This window comes from Protopterus annectens, chromosome 4.part1, assembly GCF_019279795.1.
Source record: "Protopterus annectens isolate FY-2018-M chromosome 4.part1, PAN1.0, whole genome shotgun sequence".
Taxonomy (NCBI): Eukaryota; Metazoa; Chordata; order Ceratodontiformes; family Protopteridae; genus Protopterus; species Protopterus annectens.
This window is the reverse complement of record NC_056734.1, coordinates 535,693,502-535,715,435: the sequence shown is the minus strand read 5'-3', so window position 1 is coordinate 535,715,435 and position 21,934 is coordinate 535,693,502. Positions and strand designations below refer to the sequence as shown.

Genomic DNA, 21,934 nt, shown 5'->3' with positions numbered 1-21,934 from the left:
CACTGCAAACGATACCGCATAAGAAAGCAAGCATTTTTAAAACTAAATTATACAGCATTCTAAGTACCACTGCAAACGATACCGCATAAGAAAGCAAGCATTTTTAAAACTAAATTATACAGCATTCTAAGTACCACTGCAAACGATACCGCATAAGAAAGCAAGCATTTTTAAAACTAAATTATACAGCATTCTAAGTACCACTGCAAACGATACCGCATAAGAAAGCAAGCATTTTTAAAACTAAATTATACAGCATTCTAAGAGCTTGCTTATTCTCTAGCTTAAGCTAACACCTGCATTGACAGGCACTTCTTGTAAGCTATCACTGTTTAATAGTTGAAATTATGCACAGACTATCAGATAGTGGGTACAGCAAAAAGCAGCAAAATTTTAAAAACTGAAACTCATAAAACACGACAGCTCTAAGTGATTTGTACAGGCTTTACACATTTTACCTCTATCCTTGTTGAAGTACACATACATATGTGTTTTATGACAGACATATGTCTCCACTTTACAGTTTTTTTGAGTTTATAACTCAATTTGTGGTTTCTTTAAACTCTGCAATTCAGCCTGCATTATGAAAAATGACCATCAAACAGATCAACAACTAAATGAATACTCCTTTAGCTGGTCTATATAAAGCCATGCTTATAAAAATTAGCAGATAATTAGATTACCATCACTCCTGGAAGTACTTATTTTAACGTTAGGCTTGAATCCTGTCTAGGTCAAGTACAGAATTTATCATTGAGAATGAATGATGCAGACAGATATTAGCATATTTGAAAAAAGAAACATTTCAAGTCTAAGTAAAATTGTCCAATTTTTTTTTGACATTTTGCCATTCTTTTATCTCAGCTGCTAGCTTAGCAACACCTGTTAGCAGTGAAGGCAACGGCAACAGTTACACCTGGATATACACCTCCCTAGCCCAACTACAGATGACATGAGAGGAACTACATGAAGAAAGAAAAATGAAAAAAAAAACCTAAATAGCTCGGATAATTTCATTTGGGAGAAGCAGACTCATCTGCCAGTACACCCCAACTGTACTTTTCATCCATTCTGCATTATTTGGCTGTAAAAGCATGAAACTAGCTGCCATTCCAGCAATCAAATAAAGGTCACCTACTCCACAACAGCTGCCAGCAAAACAATGTCCAGTTAAGGCTGATACCACTCTTTTTTGCTCCTTGTCAAGGTTTGTAGGCACAGAAGCTGCAAACTTTACCTTGTTGAAACTCTATGACCTTTTATAATGCATAGGCACATAATATTCTACGTACTGTGACTAAAATATGTAAACACCCATCAAAACAGTTAAACATCTGGAAAACTTCAGACTACCAAATATTTTTTTTTCACTGCAATCATACAATCAGCAAATGCCACAAAATTAAAGACAGACACAGATTTTTATCCACATAGTGGGCTCCTCAGTGTTCCATAACTGCTTGACAAGAATAAATAGGCCTTTGTAATTTTAGTAGATTTACTGAGTTAAAAAAGTAGAGACCTTAACACAAGAAGAAACAGGCCTCTGTAATTTTAGTAGATTTACTGAGTTAAAAAAAGTGGAGACTCATAAAACAACTGCTTCAAAGGGCTGACATGGTGAAGAGAATATAACCACATATAATTCCACAAGGGATTAGATTCATTGAGCCCTCACCTACCTGAGGAACTGCTAAGGCTGAACTGGGTGTTCAGCTAAGATTTTGCCTTATAATGCATCATATTGTAAATACAATATGAACTCAGGTATGGCAGCATACCAAACAAAATGTATTTATTTATTTATTTATTTTTATTTAACATTTGTTAGCCAGGATAGTCCAACTGGACAAGTGTCAATTTTCAGTGGAGTCATGGGGAGAAAAGCTCCAAACAATTACAAGGTAAACAGCAAACAACTTACAGAAATACAATTACAAAATGAATGTAGTAGAAATTAAGAGTGAAAAATATAACATGGTAACAGTGAGAGGTAGTACAAATTTCAGCAGCTGATATACCATTTGTGAACATTGCCCATTTTGAGATGAACAAGCAAATAACAAAATGTACAATATATACAATGAGCATAGATAGAGAACATGGGTAGAGAGTTGCAAGGTATTTCCCTAATGTAAGGGTTTATATTAAGTACAGATATACACAACACATATATACGCATAGATACACACACAGACACACACACACACACAGACACACACACACACATAAATAAATAAATAAATATATATATATATATATATATATATATATATATATATATATATATATCTAGAGTTACCCTTCAGCAGAACATCAAATGCCCAGAACGGCGTCTCCCAGAACATCGAGACGACAATGTCGCAACTTTAGAACCACTTAGCCACCACTGCCAAAAACAACAACTTAAACACATTAAACCCAATGTAGTGGAGGGCTCTGCCCCCCACACCCCCTTACTTAAATATTCCAACTCCAAGATCATACTACAGTGGAGAAAAGGGCAAAGGTCGGCAGTGGTGGCTATGTGGTTACTTTCCTGGAGGTGGGACTTAATGTTCTGGGATTTTGCTGTTCTGAAGTTGTGACGTTGTTATCCCGATGTTCCGAGAGACAATGTTCTGGGCATTCAACGTTCTGAATGGTAACCACACACACACACACACACACACACACACACACATATATATATATATATATATATATATATATATATATATATATATATATAGGCTTTCTTATAGCATGTTACATGTGCTGACAGTGTATATGGAAACAAAATGCCTAGGTACTACAGAAAACATTACAGAGGTACTATTGCAGTTCTTAAGGAAGATATGTCAATATGTTATTACCTGCTGAACACAATGAAAGCATTTGTCTTAAGTGTTATGAGGAAAGAATGCACAAAACACAAATGTTAATAACAGAGTTCTGTGTGCAACTCATAACCATGAGAACAGGCCAAGCCAAGTCGGGTCTGATCTAGAAATTTCATTTATGTTATAGCATTCAGAAAAAAAACAGTGGGTCTGTCATTACACTTTTGCTAATTCTGTTCAACAGCTAGACTATAGAAAAGACAATCAATGAGCTGTAGCATAATGAAACATGAACAGTGGGTGTTGTAGTACTGGAACATTTACCCTGTACCCAAGAAACTGAGTACTGAGGGCCATTATGTACACTGGTGAATAGAATGTTCCAAGCTGCAAGGACACATTTGAAAAAGATCTTTCTGAAATTTTTAAGGAAATAATGTCTATCTCAACAGAAAAAAAAAATTCTACAACAGTCATTATATTTGCAAGAGCCACTGCACAACACATTGACTCTTGCAAATATAATGACTGTTGAAGAGCCACTGCACAACACATTGAACTGCGGTGGTGGTGCTGCGGTAGCGTTGTCGCCTCACAGTAAGACGTTGTCTTGTTCGATTCTCAGCGAAAGCATTTTCTGCGTGGAGACTTGCATGAATGGGCATACCTTCATTGAAGGTTGTGCGTCAGGGCTGGCAACTCAGCACGTAAAAATCTACTGCCAATTATTAGTGGACCGGAGTTCTGCTGTGGCGACCCCTAACCGGGAAAAGCCGAAAGGCACAACAACTGCACAACACATTGAACATTCTATTGTTATCAAACATACCCCAAAGCCACAATTGCATTTATTTTTTACTACTGCAATGCCTTGGAACTGACCATCAGCTGCCAGCTCCTGTTCTCATTCACCAGATCTACTGAACACACCTTAGACTCCTCCAAGGCTCTACCTGACCCATGTCTTAGATACTGCTGCTAAGCAGTGCCCCCCCCTGTAGTAGTCTTGGGAATTTTGAAATCATTGCCAATGGGAGGTGCATGCAAGCTTACTCTCATGTGCACCCTCCTGACCAAGCACTATTTGTGTACTGCTTGCAGTGCAAAGCTCACCATGCACTTAATGCTGCTATTGCAGTCATCTTAGGCAGTCTTGGTCCCTCAAGATGCAAATTTGACATCAACCTCTCACTCCCATCCTCCACCTCTCTGGTTCCTTCTGCACCCATGCCACTGGACAAACACAGGCTGTCTGGGCTGAAGTAAGGGCTTTACACTTCTGCACAACAGGGCTACACTTATACATGTCCTTACTCCAACCCTACACTTTCCATTACTAAAATCCCTTTTCCTAAGCAGTACACAATGTGTCTGAATGTTTGCGGTCTACATTTTTCTTTAACTGATGGGAAAATGAAGCTATTTATTTTCTGGTTTTGTTTTGTCAGTTGTAGTTTTGGGTACGTGTGCTGTCAACACATACATGTATTGAAGTATATGTGTTGATGTTTTTGCACATCAACATATCTTAAAACAATCAATGAATTATTGAAAATAGGAAACGGTGATAAAAAGCGATATAAAAGTCTGTTTTATTTCAATAAAATGTTGTGGTTTTAAGTCCGGGAATTGCCTGCAGCGGTACATTTTATTTTATTAATCAATGAATTTTACCATCTTAGTATGGCATTTTGATGTTTTTCCCCTTAAATTTGAGCAGAGTTTTGGGGGTGGTGTTTTAAAGGGACTGGGAGATTCAAAGACAGTATATATAATAACTATTTATTGAGAAATTAAGCACTGGTTAAATTACTTTTGTCAGCCCTTAGTGTTCACAGCTTTAAACAACGGGTTGTTTTTAAATAAAAGATAATCGCTTACAGGTCTTGGGTATATAACATATGGTTTGGATTAATAAGAAAGAAAAAAATGCAGAAACTGCTCCTTCTGTATCACACAGAAGAAGAAAAAATAGACATCCTATCATACAAAATTAAAGAGTCACCTCAAGAAGACGTTTTCTAGAGACATTCTCCACAACACTTATTTATCTTCATGCATTACTGTAATGCCCCACCTGGCAGTGCTTCTTTGCCTGTAGCGCAATCATGGCACATTCTTTCCCCTTGACAGGATGTGAGTTGAGGCAGCAGAGTGACACAAAATAATGTTAGTGTGGGAAGGGGGTATATCTTATTTTATTTATTTATTTTTTGTGAGGGGTATATTTAGTCAGCTACTGCATTACATCCCATCAGAAAAAGGTCTGTAATACTGAATTTTTTGTCAAAGCTTACTCTTCTGTAAGGTGCTTCTCCTCCCTTTCTGTTACTAATTGTCTTTCTACTGTAATTCCTTTGCTTCTTTTCTGGGCTGGTGTAACAATAATGGGAAATACCATCTCTCCTCCTGGAAGTTAAACAGGTTAAAGCCAACAAATGTCTCTCTCTCCCTCACTCTTTCTCATTCTCTGACAGGCCTTTTGGCATCTGAAGCCTTGTCCCCAGTGATAGAGACTATTATGCCTTTCCCTCACACCAAAAGATTGTCTTTCTGTTCAATTTTACTATATTCTATTTACGTGTCTTTGCCCCTGCTAACAGGTGGCATGGTTTAAAAGTTATTTTGAATTTCAGATTACCATATGAGAACATATACAGGTTACCATGCAGTCTGTGTACAAGAAAAATGATAGTGTCACCACTAGATTGTATGGTAGGTTGTAGTAATACTTTTAAAAACAAAAGTTAAGGGTGGAGTTGCTGTGACAAAAAGGTCCCTCAAACTTTATTAACATCAGTACTTCAGTGAAGTATTTAGTGAAAAGAGGATGCTAGAAAGGAGAACTGAGTAGACCATTGTTGGACCGTCTCACATCAAGAATGTTAACCACACTGGAAGCACTCTAAGGTGGATAGGTTCGATGGTTAATTTGTTGTGGTCCCATTCATTTGCACTGCACTTATTTGATGGTAGAAAGATGCAATGTATTTATCCAGTCTGCCCTTCGTTTGCACAGTGGCTTCTTCATTATTTCCTTATTGAATGCACATGACTGGCAATTGGCTAAGCTTCCTACAGTGTTTACATTCAGACTAACAACCCTCAGTTTAATTCTGAAAATCAGGATGATCAGATTACGGTATGCTCTCAATGAAAGTGCTAACGGAATGCTAATTGGGCACAGATAACATGAGCAGGCAGGTCTGATAATCAGTGGTTGTCAACTGCAACTGTAAATGTGCATCCAGTGTGCAGACAGAAATTAATAGATACTTTGAATTTGCTCTACCAATTTGTTATATTTCTAGTAAACTAAACTAAACTTATTTTTTCATTTGAAGCTGACTTTGACTTTCGTTTCGAGTGCTATCAGAATAATTTTAACAATAAACTGCCTGCTGTACTTTGAATACCTTGCCGAAAATATGACTGCAGTGCCCAAGCTTGTTTTAACTAACCCAGGAAAAAAATGTCAAATACTTGAAACTTGGCAAAACACAAAAACACAGTAAATCAAAAAGTCTACATAAAAAAAGCAGTTGCTATAATTCACATGATATGATAAAGGAGTATGTATCATTTTGTGACGGGATGCCAAATATTTTTCTTGCCAAAAAACTCTTCCCCAAGCATGTCAGTAAACACACTAAAAACAGTAATTAGAAAACTTCTGAATGAGCAACAAAGTGCAGTCTGAGAGTGAGATGAAGAGGAAAAGTAATAATTTGTCTCAGCTATTGAGTCCAAACAAAAAATTGTTCATTTTTCTGGCAAATTAACTTTTTCTTTTTCGCATAATCTATAGACAGGACCATAATACATAGCAGCAGAAGTACACAAAGTATGAGCAGATACCGAACAGGATAACAATATCTTCAGCAATGGACCAAGGTGATGTGGAACTTGCTCTTGTAACTGTCAAATGTATCAAATGATCAAAAAAAAAAAAAAACTTGGTAAAAGGATGACAGGCTAAGGAGTCTATGTAAAGACTGGTTCTGTAATGATTACTGTTTAAACTTTGCGTTTTAATTACAGATCACTTATCTAGCTGAAGCAGCCAAAATAAAAATTATTTTTCTTCACAAAAAGTACAGTTTTGTACCTACCATAAATGTAGATGTTCAAGTGTATACCCTGCTGCAATCATCACACTAGGGTTATCCTGCAGTCAGGTGGTCCAGCAGTCGGCCCGAATTCCAAAGTCTTGGTCTGGCGTCAGTTGCTGTCGCTTCTTCCCTGACGTCAGAGCGCCGGGGGTATATCAGAGGCATCCGACGCCATTTTCTTCAGTTTTTCTTGCCCCAGATGTCAGGTGCCCCTAATAGGTAGGCCAAAAAAAAAAAAATATATATATATATATATATACATATAGTTATATGAAAAAATGAAACAAAGCCCTTAGGCACAAGCAAATACACCACAGAAGAAGTAAAGAATAGAGTGGAAGAGATAAGTTCAGCTAGTCCAGAGGGGATGGAGGGAGGGTAACCTGGACTGCAGCAGGGTATACACTCGAATATCTACATTTATGGTAGGTACAAAACTGTACTATGTTCATCGTGGTACCCTGCTGCAGTCATCACACTTGGGTAGAATACCAAAGCTAAGGATGGGAGGAGGAGTCAAACAGGGTTAGAGGAGGCTAGAAGGCCCTGTAAAACTGCAGTGGCGAAGCCAGCTCTAGTCTTAGAGTAAAGTGGTAAGTGGTAATGTTTGGTGAAGGTGTGTACTGAACTCCAAGTTGCAGCTTCCAGAATATCCTTGGTTGGCAACCCCCTGAGGAAGGCTGTAGATGTAGCTGCTGCCCTGGTAGAGTGGGGTCTTATGGTAGCAGGAACTGGTTTTCCATGGTGGGTGCAGCAGAAACGTATGCAATGTCCTATCCATTTGGAAATGGTCTATTTTGAGATAGCCTTTCCTTGTGATGCTGTAGCATAGGATACAAAAATCTGGTCAGATTTTCTGAAAGCCTTAGTTTTATCCAAGTAGTAATGTAGCTGCCAGTGAATGTCCAAGGAATGCTGGAATCTTTCTCCTTTGTTCTGTGGATTTGGAAAGAAGGTGGGTAAATGAATGGTTTGATTTAGAGCCACACTGGATACCACCTTAGGCATAAAGGAGGGGTTAGTTTATAGAGAAACTCTGTCTTGATGAAAAATGTGGAAAGGCTCTACTGCCATTAGTGCCTGAAGCTCCGAAACTCTTCTAGCTGAAGTGATTGCTAGCAGCAGGGCAGTCTTCCATGATATAAACTTTAAATCAGCTGAGAAAGCTGGATCAAAAGGAGGTAGCGTGAGTTTTTCCAGAACAAAGTTGAGGTCCCAAGTAGGCGTTGGCGCTCTCCTGGGAGGCCTAATGTTTTTGGCCCCTCTGAGAAACTGCCTCAGGAGTGGATGTGAAAATAAGGGAGGATCCGTGTTGTATTGAGCAGAAATAGCTGAGACGTGGATTTTAATAGATGAAAAAGAAAGCCCTTTGTGTAACATCTCAGTTAGATATTGCAGAATCTGAGGTATGTCTGGCTGAAGGGTATTTTGGCCTTTAGCTTGGTTCCAGGTGCAAAACCTTTTCCATTTGTCTGAGTAGGCTTTCCTGGTGCTGGGCCTCCTGGCCTCCAGAATAACTTCCATAACAGCTTGAGAGAGAGGAGCTGGCTGGTTGCTTAGGTGATTTGCCATGCAGCCAAGTTTAAGTTTTTGAGCTGGATGTGTAGAATCTGATTGTCTTGCTGTGTGAGAAGGTGGGTAATTTGTGGTAGAATCCATGGAGGGCCCTGGGCCATATTCCTTAATAGTGGGTACCAGTGATGGTGTGGCCAGTCTGGGGCAATGAGTATCATTCGGGGTCTCGCCATCCTGACTTTCAGTAGCACCTTTGTGAGAAGGGGTAGTGGAGGAAAGGCATATACTGTTAGCATTTTCCAACTGAATGAGAGTGCGTCCACTTTCCAAGCTTGATGGTGAAAAATCCTTGTGCGAAACTTTGTTAGCTGATAGTTTTGAGGGCTGGCAAACAGGTCTATGTCTGGGAGCCCCCATTTTTGAGTTATCATTGCGAATACTTGTGGATCCAGTTTCCACTCGTGGGGATCGATGATGTTTCTGCTTAGGTCGTCTGCCAATGTGTTCTTTTTTCCTGGCAGGAATTGAACTTGTAATTGAACTTGGTAAGCCAGTGCTGTATTCCACAAGGACATTGCTTGCCTGCATAGAGGGTGGGAGTGTGTACCCCCTTGTTTGTTTATGTACCACATTACTGTGGTGTTGTCTGTCCTTATGATAAGCTGTCCTGGATGTAAGAGGTCCTTGAAGGCTGTCAGAGCATTTTGCACAGCTAGCATTTCTTTTTGATTGATGTGCAGATTCCTTTGATCTGCTGTCCATATGCCTTGAACGCACCGTCCTGCCATGTGTGCCCCCCAGGCATACTCTGATGCATCTGTTGTCATAGTTTGCCTGGCTGGGGGTAGGGTGAAATGCTGACCCTTGTTGAGGTGACATGCCTGTGACCACCATAGAAACTCCTGTTGAAGGCAGGGAATGAGATTTATCATCGTTTCCAAGCTGTGGCTGTGTTGAGTCCATACGCTTTTTAGGTACCATTGTAATTTCCTCATATGCAGTTTTGCAAATGGTATTAGTAGTATGCAAGATGCCATGAAGCCCAAGGCCTGCAGAACTTTTCTTGCAGGGAGTTGGGTCTTTGTTGCCATTGTTCTGAAGTATTGAGTTAGTTGTAGTTGTTTGTCTGGGGTCAGATAATCCGTCTGGGCCGTTGTATTCAAGCTGGCACCCAGGAATGTCATATTTTGTGAGGGCACTAGTTTTGATTTCTTTTCATTTACTGTGTACCCTAGGCAGCTTTAGAAGATGTTTTACAAAAGCCAGGTGTTGTAAGAGAATGTCCTTGCTTTCTGCTTGGATGAGGCAGTCGTCCAGGTATGGGTATATTTGAATTCCTCTTTGTCTGCAGTATGCAATTACTGGTGCCAGGCATTTTGTGAAGACCCTGGGCGCAGTAGATAAGCCAAAGGGCAGGGCAGAGAATTGGTAATGGGTTGAACCTGCAATGAAACGGAGGTATCTTCTGCAACTTTGTCTGATAGGGACATGCAGGTATGCCTCCTTGAGGTCCAACGTTACTAGCCAAGCTTTCTTGTCCAACATGGGAAGAAGCTGCTGTAGTGTTAGCATCTTGAATCTGGGTACTTGCAAGAAGGTGTTTAAAATTGAAAGATCCAGAATAGGTCTCCAAGCATTGTCCTTTCTGGGGACTAGAAAGAGCCTTGAGTAAAATCCTTGGTCTTGCTCCTGTGTAAGTACCAGTTGAATGGCTCTCATGTCCATGAGAGCTGTAATTTGTTTTTGTGCCTTTGCCCATTGATTTTGTGGCAGGTTTGGCATTCCTTTTATCCTTGGCAAGGTGTGGAAATGAAATATGTATCCATGTGAGATAATGTCTAGGAACCATTTGTCCTTTGTGACGATGCACCAGTTGTCTGCAAAAAGTGTTAATTGTCCTCCCAAGGGAGCTGCCAAGAGAGTTTTGCTTGGCAGTTTGAGGTTTAAGTCATTGTGTTTGCCTTCTAGTGGTTTGGGATCTGTCTTCTCCTCCCTTCTGTGTTGTAGCGCCCAATTGGCGAGGTTTGTAAGGGATTTGTGCTTGTCCTCTGCCCCTTGGGCACCTGTATTTACCCCTCTGTGGTCTGTCAGAAGCTGGAAAGGACCAATTTTTTGTTGGCCAATTTCTGCTGAAGCGTGGGGGCTGTACCTGTTAAGAAATCTTTGGCCATCTGCATAAATTTTGCCTTATCCTCCATTTTCTTTAAAACCTCCTCTGCTTTAACCCCAGATAAGACATCCTGCTGTAAGGGTGCATCCAGTAACTTTGCTTTCACATGATCAGGCAGAGATTGTTCCTTTAACCAAGCATGCCTACGTATAACAGACCCAGTAACAGCTGCTCTAGAGGAAGCTTCCAAGGTATCAAAACCACATTGTAAAGTATGTTTGCCCACCTGTTCAGCTGCATGTAACAGATCTTGCATTTCCTTGAATTCAGACTGTTGAGGGTGCATGCCCATCTTTTGTTTTATTTGAGACATTAGGAATTGCTGGTATTTAAGCATGTGAAATTGACAATTTAGTGCTCTCATAGCTAGAGTAGTTGAGGTGTAAACCTTCTTCCCCCACCTATCTAGTGCTCTGGAGTCCCTTTCTGAGGGTACAGGATTTTTTGCCATAGAAGCCTTAGCCCCTTTGGGACCCTGGGAGATTATTGCTGGATCAGCAGCAGGGCATATGTAAAGGAATTTGTGTGAGTCAGGCACTCTATAGTATCTATCTGGTTTGGCTGGTGCAGGAGGCAGAGAATCTGGATTTAGACTAGATTCTAAGAAGACATCATCCACAAACTGGGGGGATAGCAAGTGGTCTGTGCTGGGGGAGTAAAAGAAGCTCTCAGAGCCTTTTTTTAGAGTCAGAGCAGTCCTGACCTTCCCAGTGGAAATGTTCCCTCATGGTATGTAAGGTTTCCCCAGAGGAATAATCTTCAGGGGAGAAGCTGAGGTAATGGAGTCTTCAGCATCAGAATCTTCATAAGGGGGAAAGGAGTAATCCTGTTCCTCAGAGGAGCCTGAGGAAACAGACACTTGATCAGAGGAGGCATAATCCTCCTCCTGTCTAGGCCTTTTGTCAGGGGGGGGGGGTTGGGAACCCCTGATCAAAGAAATCAAATCTTCAGCCATTTTAAGCATCTGCTTCTTAGGCATAGGGCCTTGACCTGGAGACTGAAGTGTAGGCGTTTTTGGCTTTAGAGGAGTCTTAAGCTTAGCATAAGATTTTATGGTGAAGGTAGTCGGTCTGAAGACAACTTCAGAAACCAAAGGTGTTTCTACAGCACCGGCTTCCCCTACTGCAATGTCGTCGGTAGGGCCTAAGGAAAAAGGCTGCGTCGGCCTAGAACTCTCTGCTGGGGGATCCAAAGTGGCCTGGGATCCAATTCAGCGGTAGCCAGGGGCTGCATAGGCACCTCACTGAAAACCGGAGAACTGGCGACCGGCCCAGCCAAGGCCTCGGAGTCTGGCTTGGATCTAGGCTGCCTGTCTTTATCCTTACAAGACACCTGCAACAGCTGGAAAGACCACAGAAGTACCTCACCAAGAGGATCACTGGCCTCAAACAGATGCCCTATGCAGCTCGACTGAAGAATCTCCAGTTGTACTCAGTTGCATACCGCCTACTCAGAGGTGATCTCTGCCTGACATACAAGGCCATGTCCAACCCAGAATTGCTGGACATGCTCCACCTAAAGAAAACCTTATCCCCTTGAGCCACACACCCTTGGGATCTAAACCTCACCACAACAATAAATAGGACATGCTGAAGGGATAGATTCCTGTCCCAGAGACTTCCCATGCTTTAAAACAAGATCCCAATCTGCATTAGGCAGAGCTCCTCGCTAACACTCTTCAAAAGAAGCCTTGACAAGTGGATGGGAAACAGAAAGTTTACCTCAAGAATCACTTCAGTGGCTTTGCTGGACAGAGGCACAGGGAACTAATCTAAGGGGGCGGCAAAAGCCAACACATTCTGGCTAGGCTTATAAATGCCTTTGGGCAGATAGCCTGGTACCAGCCTATGAACCAATGACTACTGAGTACCTCAAGGATCAAACGCTTTGAAGAAAACAGCATATTTTGGAAAAAAAAAATGTAAAACAAAGTGGTACAATTGAAGCAACAGGATGGATGCATCAGGTGAAAGGTGAAGCTTTTGTGCTTCAAGAAGTGGATGGCAGACAAAAGGAATAATATTTCTGTGGGGGGCTTAAAAAAAGTAAACTACTGTTTAATTATGATTTGCAGTTTATCTGCTATGAAGTGGAATCAATACAATAGGTGAGTCCGAGCAATCTGTATTTGCTACAAATGTCTGCATTTCTGATTCATAATTATTTTATAGCAACAATCAGTACAAGTCCTTTATTATCATTTACTGCTATAAGAAGCACTGCTACTTTTCCATGCAAAAATGCCCTATCACCATTCCTGTTTTATGACGCAAGGTGTGTAAATGACTTCTCATACTTTACTGAATATAGTACAGCAAGAGAATGCAAAACATTCAGTTAAGCAATTGCTCAGAGCTCCTATTTTGAAGATTTACATAGCACTGGGGTGGATGCTTGTCATAATAATATTGGTCCTACCAGATTAACAACCATTTCTTTCAAATGAATTTTAGCACTGTTGTAGAGAAATATAAGATTAAAGTCATTTATTTGCCCCTGGGTTCTTCCTTGGTGCCCTGTGTTGGCTCTAGGGTTTTCACCTTTTCAAATGTTCAAAGTGGGCCATTTTTGTAGAAATGTGAGATTTTGTGGGACAAGACATACCCAAGGACAGTGCAAAGGATAGAACTTCACCTTGTTGTCAAAATAAAAGATTATTCTTGTAGCATTTCAGTTGTTTATACCCGGTGGTGGTGCTGCGGTAGCGTTGTCGCCTCACAGTAAGACGCTGTCCGGTTCGATTCTCAGCTGTGTGGAGACGTGTGAATGGGCGTACCTTCGTTGAAGGTTGTGCGTCAGGGCTGGTAACTCGGTACGTAAAAATCAACTACCAATCATTAGCGGACCGGAGTTCCATTGTGGCGACCCCTAACCGGGAAAAGCCGAAAGACACAAACAATACTATTTCATGTGACACTTGGCTATTTAAGATACAAAATAACTGTTTTATGCAGCTATTAAAGAAAACTTAGGAAGAATTTTTGTCTTAAAATCTCAGGACATTTGCCATGTTTTAAGGTTTTTTCAGAGGACACATCTGCCCAAAAAGGGACAGATGGTAACCCTAGTTGTCTCTTCCTTGCTGCAAGAAATCCTTGTTATCTTTTAAAGCTACCAGGTTAAGCCAGACATATGACACCATGGTAACCCATTTGCATGCAAAACACATGCTAATTAGTTAATATTCATAATACTCATCTATGATTTTCAAGCACATAACATGAAGGTATGGTACAGTACACCTATTAAAAGTAATGACACCTGTGCCACCCTAAGACATGGAAGGAGGTTCCTCTGACAATGAGCAGAGATATTACAAGAGATAAGACAGCGGTCCTCCTTCACATTGCTTTTACTTGGAGATGTGGGGATTACAGGCCTTTAGCAATGCTATAAACAATAAGGTAAGAATGAGGGATCCAAGACGTGAGCACTAGTGGATGTTATAAGTACTGCCTACGTGGCAGCATGTCTTTGTACACATTCTAATCAGTGATGCAGGTCAGAATACACAGCATGTGTTACTGCTGTGATAACACTGAAAACTATCATTTATTCACTGCATCCGAATCTCACTATATTCTCCCATGATCCTAAACTAAGACAGAAACGTCCTGGTGTATACACCCTATGCCCCCATGTTTCTACACTATGTCAGAAACGTCCTGGTTTATACACGCTATGCCCCTATGTTTCTACACTATGTCAGAAACTTTCTGTGCATGCACCTTAAGCTCCCATGTTTCTACACTATGTCTAAAACTTCCTGGTTTATACATGCTATGCCCCTATGTTTCTACACTATGTCAGAAACTTTCTGTGCATGCACCTTAAGCTCCCATGTTTCTACACTATGTCTGAAACTTCCTGGTGCATATACTCTATGCCCACCACATTTCTACACTTTGTCATAAACTTCCTGTGCATACACCTTATCATACAGCTTTACAGATGTCAGTAATTCGGACACTCATTTTTTTCGTGGGCCCTGTACATGGCACTGGGTACTTTAGAAGTCCTGAAATTCCTGTGATTTGATAATTAGAAACAGAGAAATAGAGAAAAGGGTGTACAAAATAAAGAATTGCTATAATTAAAAGTTCCTGAGGGAAGGACTGACAATGTAGCTCATTAAAGTGGTGCATAGGCATTCCAAAATGCCATCATGATTTCAAGTGGTGGCAACAGGGCTATAAATTGTGGGGACAGTCAAGTTCTGTGCAAAGTGTGAACTATACAACAGCTGTCACTGGAGATCGCTGCCAGGGGGTTTCACCTCTCTTCTGAGGTACACAGTGTTGATTCCATCCCTCGGACCCTTGAATGAGAGTGGGAGGGGGTCTATGCCCGCTACAAAAACGTATTTGTTCACTGGAGTACAGCATTGATCTTTATTCACCATTTGTTTCATTATTTGAATGTCGTTCCACTTTTTTCAGTTTTTTTTCCCTCCCTTCCTTTTGCCCTTTCTTGCAAATAGAATTCAACCTTTTTATTTTAAGGCAGATAATCTACAGCCAAAATTCTAAGTGAAATTGCACTGGATGTAAGTCATAAGATCCCTGATCAGTAAGTTGTGTAAATGGATGTTAGTTAGCATGCACAGCGACAGCAGTAATGACTAAAACATATGTGTTAGAAAGGGGCAACAAAAGTAAACACTGCCCCATTACAGGTGTTCTTAGTTGGCTAAATAGTGTAGAGCTTGCATGTTTTCCCCATGTCTATGGGGGTCTTCACTGGGCCCTCCAGTTTTTCTCCCACAAACATACTGCTTTATTGGCTACACTAAACTGTCCGTATATTTATAAGCTGTATTTAACCCTGCCTTTGCAGCCCATGTCATGGCTAAATTGTTCTATTAACCAGCCCACTTACCTAACAGATGTTAAAATAAAAACAAAAACATAATAAAATAGTGGCAAGTAAAGATACTCAGCCTTATGAGGTCATAAATACTGCAGTAATTGCTCCTGAGAGTAATAATTCAGGATCCGAAAGCTTTTGAAAAAGAATGTACTATCTGTTAGTCAGGAGGTCCTGTAGAAAACCACTGTATGGGTGAGTTTTAACCTGTAGGACTGAATGTGAGACTGCATCCAAAAAACTACTGTATACCTAGGTTTATTCTGCTCCAGTTTAGGAAAAGCAAGCACTTGCTAATTTATTAAGAAGGGATCACACAGCACGGAAAAATACAGGTTTTGAATAAGAACCTGAAACACAAGTGAGCCTGAAGAAGAGACTGTAACTGGGTGAGTCAAGTACTCAAGCCGTACACCTTTCCAGAGTCAGGACAAGGACTGAGGACCATCTTGGCAAATTCAAAGGTAAAAATGATGTTTCTGTGTTAATCACTGCAATCTGCTTTAGGCAATGGGCATTAACCAAACTCATCTTGTTTTAGGGGTTGTCTGAGGAAAAACAACACAGCACTGTGTCAGCTGACAGGATTAAGACTGTAAACACAATATAAAGTAGCAAAATATAGAACATTTTTCCTAAAATCAGATCATTTTAAAGTAATAAGAATCAGGACACGTGAAAAATATAAACGTGTAGGTACAGCAATGGAAATACATCTTATTTTTGTTGAAAATCTTTCATGAACTCCTTAACAATCTGTAATATTGGAATCAACGCTGGTGAACAAGCCTATACTGCTAAAGGCTGGAGATACAGCAATAAAAAAATCTATCATCTTTTTAAAACTGGAGACCGTATAATTCAGTCTTGGCAAAATGGCATTCCTCAGCTGGATAACAGTACAAAACACTATCTTATCCTTTGTAAGGCTAGACTACAACTGTGCTAATGGTATGCCCCTGTTCAGCAGTGATGTACACAACAGGCTTAATAACAAAATTTAGCTTTATGAACAACAGAAGACAGCAGTGTTTCTCACAATAATGTAACCCAACTGAAAAGACATAGGCATGCAAACATGCTTAATTCATGTTGCTTTTTTCCTTCTTTTTACTCCCACATCTGTATGTTATAGAAAATTGCTGCAGAGTTAATTGCAAAGTTAAGCCATTGACAAATTTGTAAAAGACTTTGGCTCATATGCTCAGTGTGCAGACAAGAAACACAACACTAATATTCGACTTCTTGTGATAGGAAGAGGAAAAAAACTCTACTGAAAGCAAGTTCTAAATGATTAAATCTCAGCAGAAATCAAACTGGAAGTACATGATAGCATTAAATGAAGATGACATAGCACTGCACTTTCTGTACGAAACTGCATTGAGAAAACAACTGCAGAAACCAAGGGAAGCTAATTTTTGTACCTAATATTAAGGCAATGACCCACCAGAGTGGGTGTTCCTAGAAGGCATGATAGAGCAAGAATCCACAGTCAGAATAGGCATTTGAGGTACATTGAGTTTATGATCCTCTTACAAGAGATGTACCTTGAGAAAATCCTTAGTTATTTTTGTGATCTTGACAAAAGGAGGTTTGTTGTCAGATCTCCTCTTAACCTGCTACCGAGCTGTTTGTCAGTGTTATAAACACAAAATAGCAAATCCTTGTGAAGAGCGTGGGCTCTGTGAAAGATAAGCCACTGGGATCAGTGGAACTAGCCAAGTACACCAGGGAAATGCTGTAATACAGTGTCAGGTGTTGCAGTGAGGTCATTGGCAGATTATGCCATTCTTACATGTAGAACTGCATTCAGCGCTATTTACTGTATCCTAATGCACTGCACCATGGGAGGCTGCAATAAATAAGGCATATTACAGATCTGTTACGGCATATATATATATATATATATATATATATATATATATATATATATATATATATATATATATATATCTACAGCAGTCATGTATGTGAAAATATATAAAGCTGCACATTGAAACATGGCAACACCATACAAGCTGCTATAACAGAGACAGTGTCACATCCTTTTGATGTATACAATCTATGTACATTTCACGACTGGCTAAAGAGGCCTTGAGCCTGCATTTTTGAAAGGCTGTGGCATTGTAACTATTTACTGTGTGTGTGTGTGTGTGTGTGTGTGTGTGTGTGTGTGTTTGTTTGTCTATGCAAGGGAGAGAGAGAGGGAAATGGTGGTGCAGAAGTTCAAGGCTGTTGAACTGCATGTGTTAAGTTTTTAGGTTGGCATCCTGGTTCTACAGTAGCACATACTTACAGAAATTAGAACTTTTTACATTTGGGTACACCAAATGACAGGTAGTACAGCGGCAACAATTGGTGTAAGGAAAAAATGTTATGCTGCCCTTACTATGAATATGTTAGATTGCAACTGTATCAAAAGGTGAACGAATGTGTGTGTGCATACAGTGGATATAAAAAGTGTACACACCCCTGTTAAAATGCTAGGTTTTTGTGGTATAAAAACAAGACCACGATAAATCATTTAAAAACTTTTCCCATCTTTAATGTGACCTATAACCTGTACAATTCAACTGAAAAACAAACAAATCTGTTAGGGGGAAAAAATATAAAAAATAAGAAACATATAATAAGCTGGTTGCATAAGTGTGCACACACAAACTAATACTTTGTTGAAGTACCTTTTGATTTAATTACAGCATTCAGTTTTCTTTGGTAGGAGTCTATCAGCATGGCACATCTTGACTTGGCAATATTTGCCCACTCTTCCTTGCAAATGCGCTCCAAATCTGTCATATTGCAAGGGCATCTCTTGTGCACAGCTCTCTTTAGGTCACCCCACAGATTTTCTACTGGATTTAGGTCAGTTCTCTGGCTGGGCCATTACAACATTTTATTTTCTTCTGGTGAACCCATTCTTTTGTTGATTTGGATGTATGCTTGGGGCCACTGCTGTGTTGAAAGGTGAAATTCCTCTTAGTCTTCTTCTTTCTAGCAGATGCCTGAAGGGTTTTGGCCAAAAGTGACTGGTATTTGGAACTGTTTGTAATTCCCTCCACCTTGACTAATGCCCCAGTTCCACCTGAAGAAAAGCAACTCCAAAGCATGATATTGCCACCACCATGCTTCACTGTGGGGATGGTGTTCTTCTCGTGATGGAAAGTGTTGTTTTTGCGCCAAACATACCTTTTGGAATTGTGGCCAAAAAGTTCAATCTTGGTTTCATCAGACCATAACACATTTTCCCATATTTTTTGGGAGACTTGATGTATTATTTTGCAAATTTAGCTGGGCCTGGATGTTTTTCTGTGTAAGAAAAGGCTTCTGGCTTGCAACCCTACCCCATAGCCCAAACATATGGAGAATACGGGAGATTGTTATCACATGTAGTACACAACCAGTACTTGCCAGAAATTCCTGCAGCTCCTTCAGTGTTGCTTGTAGGCCTCTTGGGAGTCTCCCTGACCAGTTTTTGTATTGCCTTTTCATCAATTTTGGTGGGACGTCCAGTTCTTTACAACGTCACTGTTGTGCTATATTTTCTCCACTTTTTGATGACTGTCTTCACTGTGCTCCATGGTATATCCAATGCTGTGAACATTTTTTTGTTCCCTTCTCCTGACTGATACCTTTCAACAATAAGATCCCTTTGATGCTTTGTAAGCTCTCTGTGAATCATGGCTTTTGCTGTAGCAGACAACTGAGTAAATGTCAGGAAAATCCTACTAGGACAGCTGAACTTTATTTGATGGCAGGTGTGTACCCAAGAAGACTGAATGTTGTATATATATCCATCCATCCTTATTTGACAATGTTATACTGCATCAGTAGCTGCGGTAGCGTTGTCGCCTCACAGTTAGACGTTGCCCGTTCGATTCTCAGTTAGAGCATCTTCTGTGTGGCGACATGCGTGAATGGGCATTCCTTCTTTGAAGGTTGTGCGTTAGGCCCAGTAAGCCAGCACGTAAAACTCTACTGCCAATCATTAGCGGACTGGAGTTCCGCTGTGGCGACCCCTAACCGGGAAAAGCCGAAAGACACAAACATACTGCATCAGTAACCTGGCAGGCTCAGTTGGTAGCGCATGAGACTCACTCAGTCTCAGAGTCATGGGTCTGAACTCCATGTTGAACAAGTCCCTTTAACTATCCCTGTGGCACAAGACATAACTAAAGTGACTTGAGGGAAATAAGACAGACGATGCTGGGTTCGAATCCAGTTGACCAATACTTTTGGGGGAGGAGTTAGCATAATGGTTAAAACCTTCACCTCATAAACACGATACATGATTTGATTCTGACCTTGGGATATTAGCTAAACTTAAAATGGCCCTATAGGGCAGTCAACCTAGTATTCAACTATGAACCTAGACATTAAAAACAAAGCAAATCAATACTGCAAATACTGTTATGTACAAACTCATGTACAGGCAAACTGCTGACACACAGTATGGCTAAGAGATTATATAATGCCAGACACCAGACTGGCTGGGAAAACATTTTTTTCTTGTAAGTTTCAGCCCATACCACTTATGGTAATCTTCTCCATGATCACGTTATGATTCTCATAAAGGGGCAAACAGCGCAGTGGTGCAGTGGTAGTATTGTCGCCTCACAGCAAGAGGTTCTCCAGTTCGATTTTTGGCTGGGATACCTTCTGTGTGGAATCTGCATGTCCTCCCTGCATTCAGGTGGGTTTCCTCTGGATGGTCCGGTTTCCTCCCAAATTACAAAAACATGCATTTGGAGTGTTTCTCCCTGGGCCTCTGTTGAAAACTGACGTTGTTCCAAGTTGGACTTTCCCCGTTAACAAATGTTAAATAAATAAATAAACTGGAAGAAGATGTACCTGTGGTGTCTGGCACAACTCTCATTCATACTGTGTTCAGTTGCTAACATCTTCCTTAAACGCTGGCCACAAGAATCAAAACGTAGTATTCGATGATCATTCAACCATGCTAACGCTACATAGTACATACCGAATCAAACACAATTATTGTTCACTTGTATTAGCTATCCAATGCACTGCATTTAGAGACATTACTGGGTGTTCCTTATGCACCATGCTAACATTTTGGACTAACTTCGGCTCTCTATATGAATAAACTGCTGTAAGTGTACAAAAGGACCTGCTAATCACTCTAAACACAAAGTAAAGAAAAGAAAAAAAAGATAAACAAAAAGTGCCTTAGCTGTGTTTCTGATCGTACTGTGTAACAAGCTGACTGTTAGGGGTATACAAATAACATTTACCCTCTGGTATCATTTCCCACTGTTACTTGACATTTCTGGTTTAATTCTGAAAATCAGGGGGCAGTAGGAATCCATAAGGCATAAGATTTAGCCACTCTTGATAAATCAATGGGAGGTCAGCAAGACTCAGACAAGTTGCCTTGTCATCTCACCTAGTCTGTCATGTCAGTTTTCTAAATTACATCTTTACTGATGCACACAGCAGTAGAACAAGACTGGAATTCATCCCTTTGGCTAGATGTTTGCCCTGGTCCACCCAGCTGGCCAGTAGCTGGGCTTCTCAGCTCACTGGGCCTGCTCATCATATTTTACAGAGACATCATAGCATAGTTCTTTCTAACTTGATAACAAATATTGGTAGCATGTGAACATGATCCCGCTCACACAAAGTAGTTTTTAACTTCTACACTTGGGAACATAAACATACGATGGGACAATGCACTTCTGAATGAAGTGGCACAGTATCTGTAGTTGAAAGGTGCGGATAAGGAGTGGTCAGTTTTTTTAAGAAAGAAAAAAAAATTAACATAAATAAGTTGACGGGAAGGAAATGATACATGTGAGAGATTCCAGCTTAAGTATTGGGCTAGTAATTGTTACAACGTGAAGCGTGAGCCGGATGATGACGGACTGTGATGAATGGAAATCAGGCTGGCCAAGGTTATCTCACTAATGACTTTAAAACTTTCTGCTCAGCATCCACTTTACAAGCACATCTGGATATTTGATAAGGAAAGATCAAAAGGTAAGAACTAAGTTTTGACAGCTGAGCAAGATGAACCTTTCACTGACACGCTAAGCAACTGCATGTTTTACTGATTAGTTCCAAGTACTACACTAAACTTGTTCAATAACACAGGAGCCTTTGAAAGTACATAATATTTGTGAATACAGATGCCCAGCTGTTGGTACTAAAATCGGCAATGGTCAGGGGAAAAATACATTTTCACCAGTATGTTAACTGTTTCTGGTTTAACTGAAAACCAGCATTTTGTTACACAATGCTTACGAGCTTTAATTTTGTACAAAATTTGCATGCACTACTTCTATATTCTGTGTTTCTCTGGCTTTCACTGCAAACCTCCAACTGAGAATTACTACCTTTTACTGAATTGACTGTCTTTACAACACAGTAACCTGTCCACAAAACTCCAAGCTCCTCTCTGCATGCAATATCTAATTAAAAAAAAACTTCTT

General features: G+C 40.3%; 1 protein-coding gene across 1 annotated transcript in view; it reads right to left on the bottom strand.

Moving 5' to 3' along the window:
- Nucleotides 1-21,934, bottom strand: part of LOC122801246 (serine/threonine-protein phosphatase 2A regulatory subunit B'' subunit alpha-like) — a 1,986,253-nt gene that overhangs the window by 708,588 nt on the left and 1,255,731 nt on the right. The gene's annotated exons all lie outside the window — the stretch shown is intronic.